Source organism: Cynara cardunculus (genome assembly GCF_001531365.2).
Source record: "Cynara cardunculus var. scolymus isolate 2C chromosome LG 17, CcrdV1, whole genome shotgun sequence".
NCBI classification, from domain to species: Eukaryota; Viridiplantae; Streptophyta; class Magnoliopsida; order Asterales; family Asteraceae; genus Cynara; species Cynara cardunculus.
In genome coordinates, this window is record NC_037544.1 from 8,252,456 (window position 1) to 8,261,438 (window position 8,983).

The following is an 8,983-nucleotide window of genomic DNA, read 5'->3' on the forward strand; positions in this document are numbered from 1 at the left end:
GCATTTCTCTTCCCCTCCCCTTACTTTACCTTTTCCTTTTCTTCGCCAATCTATGAAACAATAGATAAAGACCCAAAAGTAAGAGAATGAACTTTTTCCCAGGTAAAGAAGGTCTAAGGATAGGATAAACGGCAGTAGCTACCCCCCTCTTTACTTTCTTACCCCACTACATCTAACATTATTTTCCCTATGGATATATACATATATATATATATATATATATATTATTAAAGAAAGACCTGATAACAAAAGAAATGTTCTAAGTTCCTAATATAATATATACACCCACAAAAGAAACGCATACCTCACCAATGAGACGGAAATCCTGACGTAAACGGAGTAGAGAATATGGGAAAAATTCAGGTGTTACAATCCTCCCCACCTTGGATTAAATTTCGCCCTCGAAATTTTAGTTCACGCGAATAGGTGAGGGTAACGCCTCTTCAAGTCCTCTTCCGCTTTCCATGTCACGTTTGACCCTCGATGATGCTTCCATTTTACTTTAACCATGACCACCTCCTTGTGTCTCAATACCTTGGTCTTACTCTCGAAGATGGCTTCTGGTTCTTCCACACATCGGTTGTTCTCATCCACATGAATTTCTAAAAGTGGTATCATACTATCTTCTTCCGTCAAACACTTACGAAGGTAACACACGTGAAATGTATTGTGGATTCCAGACATTTCAGGTGGTAGTTCTAATTTATAAGCTTGAATCCCCACCCTAGCCAAGACTTTAAACGATCAAAGGAAACGGGGGCTGAGTTTTCCACGCTTTCCAAAACCGATAATGCCCTTCCAGGGAGATACTTTTAGCATAACGCGATCGCCCACTTGAAATTTTATAGGTCGATTCCTCTTATTTGCGTAGCTCTTTTGTCGATCTTGAGCCGCCTTTAAGCACTCCCGTATACACTTCACTTTTTCGGTCGCTTCCTGCACGATCTCGGGACCGGCGTACTGTTTCTCACTCGCCTCAAGCCATCACACAGGAGTCCTACATTTTCGTCCATACAATGCTTCAAAAGGTGCCATCCCGATACCGGAATGATAACTATTGTGGTATGCGAACTCCACAAGGGGTAGGTGAGAATCCCAATTCCTGCCAAAGTCGATAACGCACGATCTAAGCATGTCTTCGAGAGTTTGAAAGGTCCGCTCACTCTGACCATCGGTTTGAGCATGGTAAGCTGTACTCAACTTCACCCTCGTGCCCAATTCTTTCTGTAAGCCGCCCCAGAAATGGGAGGTGAATCGGCTATCTCGATCTGACACTATTGACAATGGTATACCATGCCTCGAAACTCCTTCATTGATGTATAACCTGGCAAGTTTGTCCATTGGCAACGATTCTCGCATTACTAGGAAGTGAGCACTATTTGTCAGTCGATCAACCACTACCCATATCGTGTCATGACCTCTGAGAGTCTTCAGCAGTTTGGTCACGAAGTCCATGGTAATATGCTCCCACTTCCATTCGGGAATCTCCAAGGATTGAAGACTACCATAAGGTCGTTGGTGCTCCGCCTTCACTTGCAAACAAGTCACACACCTCTCTACGTAGCGAGCCACATCCAACTTCATCACAGGCCACCAATATGTCAATTTCAAGTCCCGATATATCTTGGTGCTACCCGGATGAATAGAGTATTTAGACTTGTGCGCATCTTCTAGTAACAGTTCATGATTGCCTCCAATCTTGGGTTCCCATATACGCCCTTGAATCAACTTCAAGCCACGACCATCCTCTGTCAGTAGTAAACGTTGTTTCATCATTACCTCACTCTTGAGGTTTTCTTCCAGGAGTGCTTCAGATTTTGCCACTTTGATCCTATCGATCAGACTGGACACTATGTCGATCCTGGTAAGCACAGCTTTCGTCCCATTACCGTACTCTTTTTGACTCAAAGCATCTGCCACTGCATCTGCCTTACCCGGATGGTATAGCAATTCACAATCATAGTCTTTGAACAGCTCAAGCCAACGTCGTTGCCTCATGTTTAGTTCTTTTTGATCAAAAATGTACTTCAAACTCTTGTGGTCGGTGAAAAGTGTGCACTTGGTACCATAAAGGTAATGTCGCCAAAGCTTTTAGGCGAATACCACCGTAGCTAACTCCAAATCGTGGATGGGATAGTTCTTCTCATGATCCTTGAGTTGTCTTGATGCGTAGACAATCACCTTTCCCCTTTGCATCAGGACGCAACCCAACCCCATTTTCGAAGCATCGCTAAAGACTACAAAATCTTCGGACCCCTCTAGTAGGGAGAGAATCGGGGTTTCACATAATTTCTTTTGGAGAGTTCTGAAGGCATGCTCTTGTTTCTTAGTCCAGATAAACTTCACTTTCTTCCTAGTCAGAGCTGTTGAGGAGGAAGCGACTTTGGATAAATCTTCTATAATAACCCGCCAGTCCCAAGAAACTTCGGATTTCTGACGGACTCTTTGGTGGTTCCCAAGAAACTTCTATATACATATATCTATTTATTTTATTAAAGAAAGACTTGATAACACAATAAATGTTCTAAGTTCTTAATATAATACATACACCCACAAAAGAAATGCATACCTCACTAACGAGACGGAAATCCTGACGTGAACGGAGTAGAGAATATGGGAAAAATTTAGGTGTTACATGGGAGGTCCTGTAGGACAGATGAGATAAAAGTTGCATTTATTTCATTTTTGAAGGACTACGAACACCAATCTCGGCCTTTCAACAAAATCCTATTAACAATTCCATTCATTTTCATGCTTATATTCAAGTTAGTAGCCATACGTTCCTTCTCCTGGGATTATGGATACTTATCGGCTACTCATCCGACATATGTATCCATGATACTTCTTTCTTTGGTGGGATTCATTCTTCTTTCGTTGCCACCTCCGAACTCACTGTTTACATTTTGTCTAGGCGCTTTTAAGATGCTCTTCCTTGTTGTTATCATGGGAACTTACTTTCGTTGCCATGGTCATTACCGGGAAGTACACGGTAGAGACAGTCTCGATAACATAGGGATTTCTTGTTTAGGTTTATTAAATCTGCATTTGCTTTTCATGTTTATGAAATGTGCATTTTATCATCTTTATTTACATTTGATTTTCCTTATGAAATATGCATTTGCTTTTTTTTTTTTTTTTGTTAAAAAATTAAAATAATAAATAATAAGGAACATGAGATTCCAGATTTAGACTTATGTGTTACTCTCTTAAGTTTTCTCATTTCACAGGCAGACATAAATGATATTTATCAAAATTTAGATCAAGTATACATTTAACTAACATTTCTGTTTGGCTAGTTTTTTGAACTTGAAAATTTCGATTGGAAAATCTTTTGTGTCGTAGCCAATTTTTCTTAGATATCATTTTCATAATGGGTCCTTTTTTTATTAACTTGGAGTGATTTATTTTTCTCAGTTTTCTTTGGCATGGTTTGCTTTTTATCACCCCCAACCTTTGTAGGTTTAGGTTTTTTAGAGAGGGTGAGAGAGGTCTGAGGATTTTATCAAAGAATTTGACGTTCGGTGGGAAGGAAGATAGTTTTGAACAACATTCCTAATCTTATCATCATTCCAGTCCAATTCAGAATTTCTATCATCATTCCAGTCGAGAGAGCTTATCTTGTCCAGTAATCAACTCAACAAGAAAAGATAATCTCAATAATAGGAAACTGCTCCACAACTCTCTTTCCCTTGGGCACGACCAACAGAACCCAAATGTTTCCCATGGTGAACGCTATCACCCCCGGAACTATTTTGCCACCAACTCCTACAGGCAATTCAGCCATCATCTCCTCCATCACCGACGCTGCAAGACCGATGCCCCATACGTCATCAGAGATACAAGACAGGGAAAACCAGCTGCACCAGATGCATAATCAGAACCGCCACCACTACCACCACCAGTAACAGACAACGATAGGGACAAATAATAAAACCCAACAACTACAAATTGGTTTGGGAGGTCCTGCAGGACAGATGGGATAAAAGATGCATTTATTTCATTTTTTAATGACTACGAACACCAATCTCGGCCTTTCAACAAAATTCTATTAACAATTCCATTCATTTTCATGCTTATATTCATGTTAGTAGCCATACGTTCCTTCTCCTGGGATGATGGATACTTATCGGCTACTCATCCGACATATGTTGCCATGATACTTTTTTTCTTTGGTGGGATTCATTCTTCTTTCGTTCTTTTTTTGTTGCCACCTCCGAACTCACTGTTCACATTTTGTCTAGGTGCTTTTAGGATGCTCTTCCTTGTTGTTATCATGGGAACTGTATTGGTCTTACTTCCGTTGCCATGGCATTACCGAGAACTACACGGTAGAGACACACTTGATAGCATAGAGATTTCTTGTTTAGGTTTATTAAATCTGCATTTGCTTTTCATGTTTATGAAATCTGCATTTCATCATCTTTATTTACATTTGATTTTCCTCATGAAATCTGCATTTGCTTTTAAATAAATAATAATAAGGAACATGAGGTTTTAGATTTGGACTTATGTGTTAGTCTCTTAAGTTTTCCCATTTCACAAGTAGACATAAATGATATTTTTCAAAATAACTAACATTTCTGTTTGGCTAGTTTTTTAAACTTGAAAATTTCGATTACAAAATCTTTGGTGTCATAACCAATTTTTCTTAGATACCATTTTCAAAATGGGTCTTTTTTTGTTAACTTGGAGTGTTTTCTTTTTCTCAGCCTTCTTTGTCTTGGTTTGCTTTTTATCACCCTCAACCTTTGTTGGTTTAGGTTTATTAGAGAGAGGGAGAGAGGTCTGGGGATTTTATCAAAGAATTTGACATACGGTGGGAAGGAAGAAAGTTTTGAAAAGCATTTCAAATCTTATCATCATTCTAGTCCAGAGAGCTTATCTTGTCTAGTCATCAACTCGACAAGAAATGATAATCTCAATAATAGGAAACTGTTGCTCAACTCTCTTTCTCTTGTGCACCACCAACCGAACCCAAATGCGTCCCACGGTGAACGCTATCACCCCCGGAACTATTTTGCCACCAACTCCTACAGGCAATTCAGCCATCATCTCCTCCATCACCGACGCTGCAAGACCGATGCCCCATACGTCATCGGAGATACAAGACATTGAAAACCAGCAGCACCAGACGCATAATCAGAACCGCCACCACAAACACCACCAGTAACAAACAACGATAAGGAAAAATAATCAAAACCAACAACAACAAACTGGTTTGGGAGGTCTTGGAGGACAGATGGGGATAAAAGATGCATTTATTTCATTTTTGATGGACTACGAATACCGCTTCCAGAAATTAAATTGGACAGTAAACTGAACTTTGTAGAGACACCAGAAGCCGTAACTGACAGAAAGATCAGGGTGTTGAGAAATAAAGAAAACAGTTTGGTAAAGGTACAGTGGCGTTGTCACAAGGGTTCAGAGGCTACATGGGAATTAGAGTCTGATATGAGAATCAGATACCCTTGGCTATTTGAATAGATGAATTCCGGGACGAAATTATTTTGAGGGGGAGATAATATTGTACTAGGTTTTAGACAACCTGGGTTGAGGTAACTTTTATGTGATTATTCTGTGAAATACGTGATGGCATGCATGTTATTTAATTAACTGCATGAATAGTATGCATATATGTGACAACATGCAGGGATTATGTGCATATATGTGGAAATATGATAATATGCATGTATACGGGAAAATGATAAAAATCTATGAAGGTGCTTGTGTGATGATAGGTTAGGTGGAAACTATTATTAAAAGAAGAAATAGGCAACCTTCACGATTAAGCAAGGTAGGTTTTAAAAAATATTAAACCCACCGTCCAAAGAGTTTTATAATACTAAACCCACCACCGCCTCTATTAAGAAATATATATATATATATATATATATATATATATATAGAAAAGTAAAAAGATAAGATCTCATCTTATCTTGTTTTTGGGAAAGAAACCTTTTTGAGAGAAAAGAAATTGTGTGTCAAGGCGGTGGAAGTGTTCTTGAGAAGGATTATGTGATCGTTTAAAGGAATTATTGTGTGTTTAAAGCTACCAATTTGTGCTTTTAAGGTGAGTTTTATTACCAAATCATTATTATGATATTTGAACTGTTGAGTTTTGAGGATTTGATTTTTGGAAAGATGAATGGTGAAAATTGTTCTTAAACAGTCTAGAATGATGATTTATAAATCTGGTTATGTGAACTGTTTGGAAAATAAAGAAGGTATTTCTTCTTTAAAACAGTGGGGGAATGATATCATGTTTATAAGAGTTTAAAAAGAGATTTCGAGTTTGGAAAACTTATTGAAAGAACTGGTTGTTCTTGAGTTTCAAAGTTGAGGATAAAACTGTTTTGAAACCATTATTGGTTAAAAAACTATAGAGACTATTCCTTCAAGACGGTTGTGACTTCGGTCTGTCTTCGTTTGGGATTAATCTATAGATTTTGTGGATAAAACTATGGAGGATGTTTCATCAAGACGGTTGTGACTTCGATAACTAATCCATAGATTTTGATGAGAAAATAAAGGTGACATATCAAGGAGAGGTATACCTTCGGTTATAAGGGTGGCATATCAAGGAGAGGTGTACCTTCAGATATAAGGGTGGCATTTGTGTGTGTGAAATATTATAGCTCTTGTTATTATGTCTCTTAAGATCACAATAGATTTGAGTTCTTACTTCTTTGTGATTTGAGGACTCAGAGATGTTGTTCTTATTAGAAATGTTAGTATTGATGTTACTGAGAAGGGGAAAACTTGGCCTATGGCCAATGGTTTTGGATAAAATCATGTTTTGGAACAAAGTGTTTGAATTAAGAGGAACCAGAGAGGCTCTGGTTCTTCCTTGAAAGGAACCAGAAGGGCTCTGGTTGGTCCTCATAATAGAACCAAAGGGTTCTGGATGATGAATTGAGATTTATAAGTCTTATACTAAAGTTTTATTCAAACCAGAGGCTCTGCATCTATTAGATAAGAAATCTGTGTCAAAATCATACTTTAAAAGATGTTTTAAGGATTTTATACTTAGAAAACTTTTATACAAATAAGGACAGACCAGAGAGGCTCTGATTGGCCTACGCGTTGGATTAGAAGGCCTCTGGTTGGTCTTGCATTTTGAGCCAGAAGCTCTGGCTGGTAGAACCAGAGCTCTGATTATAAAAAATCTTTTCAAAATGTATTTTTATACTGGGAAAAGCTAATTTACTATCCATGGTCTTGGTCTATGAATGTTTTGAAGATTTTTCTTAAGTAAGAGGCTCTGGTTGGCTTAACAAGAAGCTCTGGTAAAGGAACCAGAGGAGCTCTGGTCCTGTTGGTTTAGAAATATTTTCTAAGTCTACTCTTTGGAACCAGAGGTCCGGTGGACACAAACAGAATGTGAATTTACACTACATTATGTGAACGAACTTTATTTGAATAATGTTTTGGTGATTTTTCACCTTGTAATTACATGGATAAAGGGATCTCATTAGACCTCCAGGTCTAAGCCTCATTTTGTGTTTTCAAATATGTATTGTAGGAAATGCATAATACAAAGATAGTAAGGGAAAGGGGAAAATGTGAATTGTTTCCCAATGTGCTTAGCTATATGAAGATCAATGGATGTATTTTTGATATTAGATGATATGTAGTACAAGAGCATGTATTTTGGAATTTTTGGGTTGTATATTTTGTAATATAGTTCTTGTACTTTGAACCTTTGTGGGATTAAACATGTATTCTATGAATGAATTATATGTTATATGCAAATGTGAGTTTGGGGGTGTTACAGAACATCAATCTCGGCCTTTCAACAAAATTCTATTAACAATTCCATTCATTTTCATGCTTATACTTAGGTTAGTAGCCATATGTTCCTTCTCCTGGACTATGGATACTTATTGGCTACTCATCTGTTGCCATGCTTTTATATTTTTGTCTTGGAGTTCTGTCTTACAACAGTGGCTGATCTTCATCGATGTTATTAACATGTCTCTGACACATTTCACGAGTTGGTCCACCAAACATTTGATACCATGCGGTCAAAAACTTGTTCAATGTTTTTTTACTTCTTCCTTTCTTTCTATAAATACCCACTTTAATTATCTAAATTCCACTTTGCAGATATACACAGATAACCAGAAGCATATTGTAGTTATAAGAAAATCAAAAATGGCTACTAACAAGTGGAGCATCATCTTACTTCAGTTTCAACCAAGTCGTTTATTGTTGGTGACGATAAAGATTGGACTCTCAACGTCGATTATCAAGCTTGGGCCAATGGCAAGCAATTCTGTGTTGGCGATCGACAAAATATGTGTCCCATTATATAGTGAACTGTGAACCTTAATAATGTCTTATATATATAGGGGCCTAATCAAATGAGAACTAATTAGTTTGTGGTAACTATGAGGTCCAATCTTAACCACAAATTAATAGATAAATTAGAAAATTTATAAATTTGGTAATTTTGAATTAAATTTTTAATGCAAGGACATTTTAGGTATTTTCTCTCCTCTCTCCTCTCTCATTTCTTCTCTCTTCGTCCCCTGTCCTCTGTCCTCCGGCCACCGTCCTCCGATGATACCATAGTGTATCACAATGCATCTTATATGTGTTTAGGTATCACACTGAGGTCGTTTGTGTGGTCGATCGAAGATGTAATATAGTGATATCACAATGCATCTTATATGTGCTTGGGTATCACACTATGTCTTTTGTTTAACACAGTCAATATTTTTAGGTATCACAATGGTGTCACCGGATAATGATGACCGGAGAATGGAGGACGAGGGATGGAGAGAGAAGAGAGGAGAGAAGAGAAAGGAGAGAAAATACGTAAAATGTCTTTGCATTTAAATTTTAATTCAAAATTACCAAAATTATAAATTTCTTAATTTATACTAATTAATTTGTGGTTGAGATTGGATCTCACGGTTACCACAAACTAGTCAGTTTTCCCTTGAATGGGCCCCTATATATATATATATATATATATATA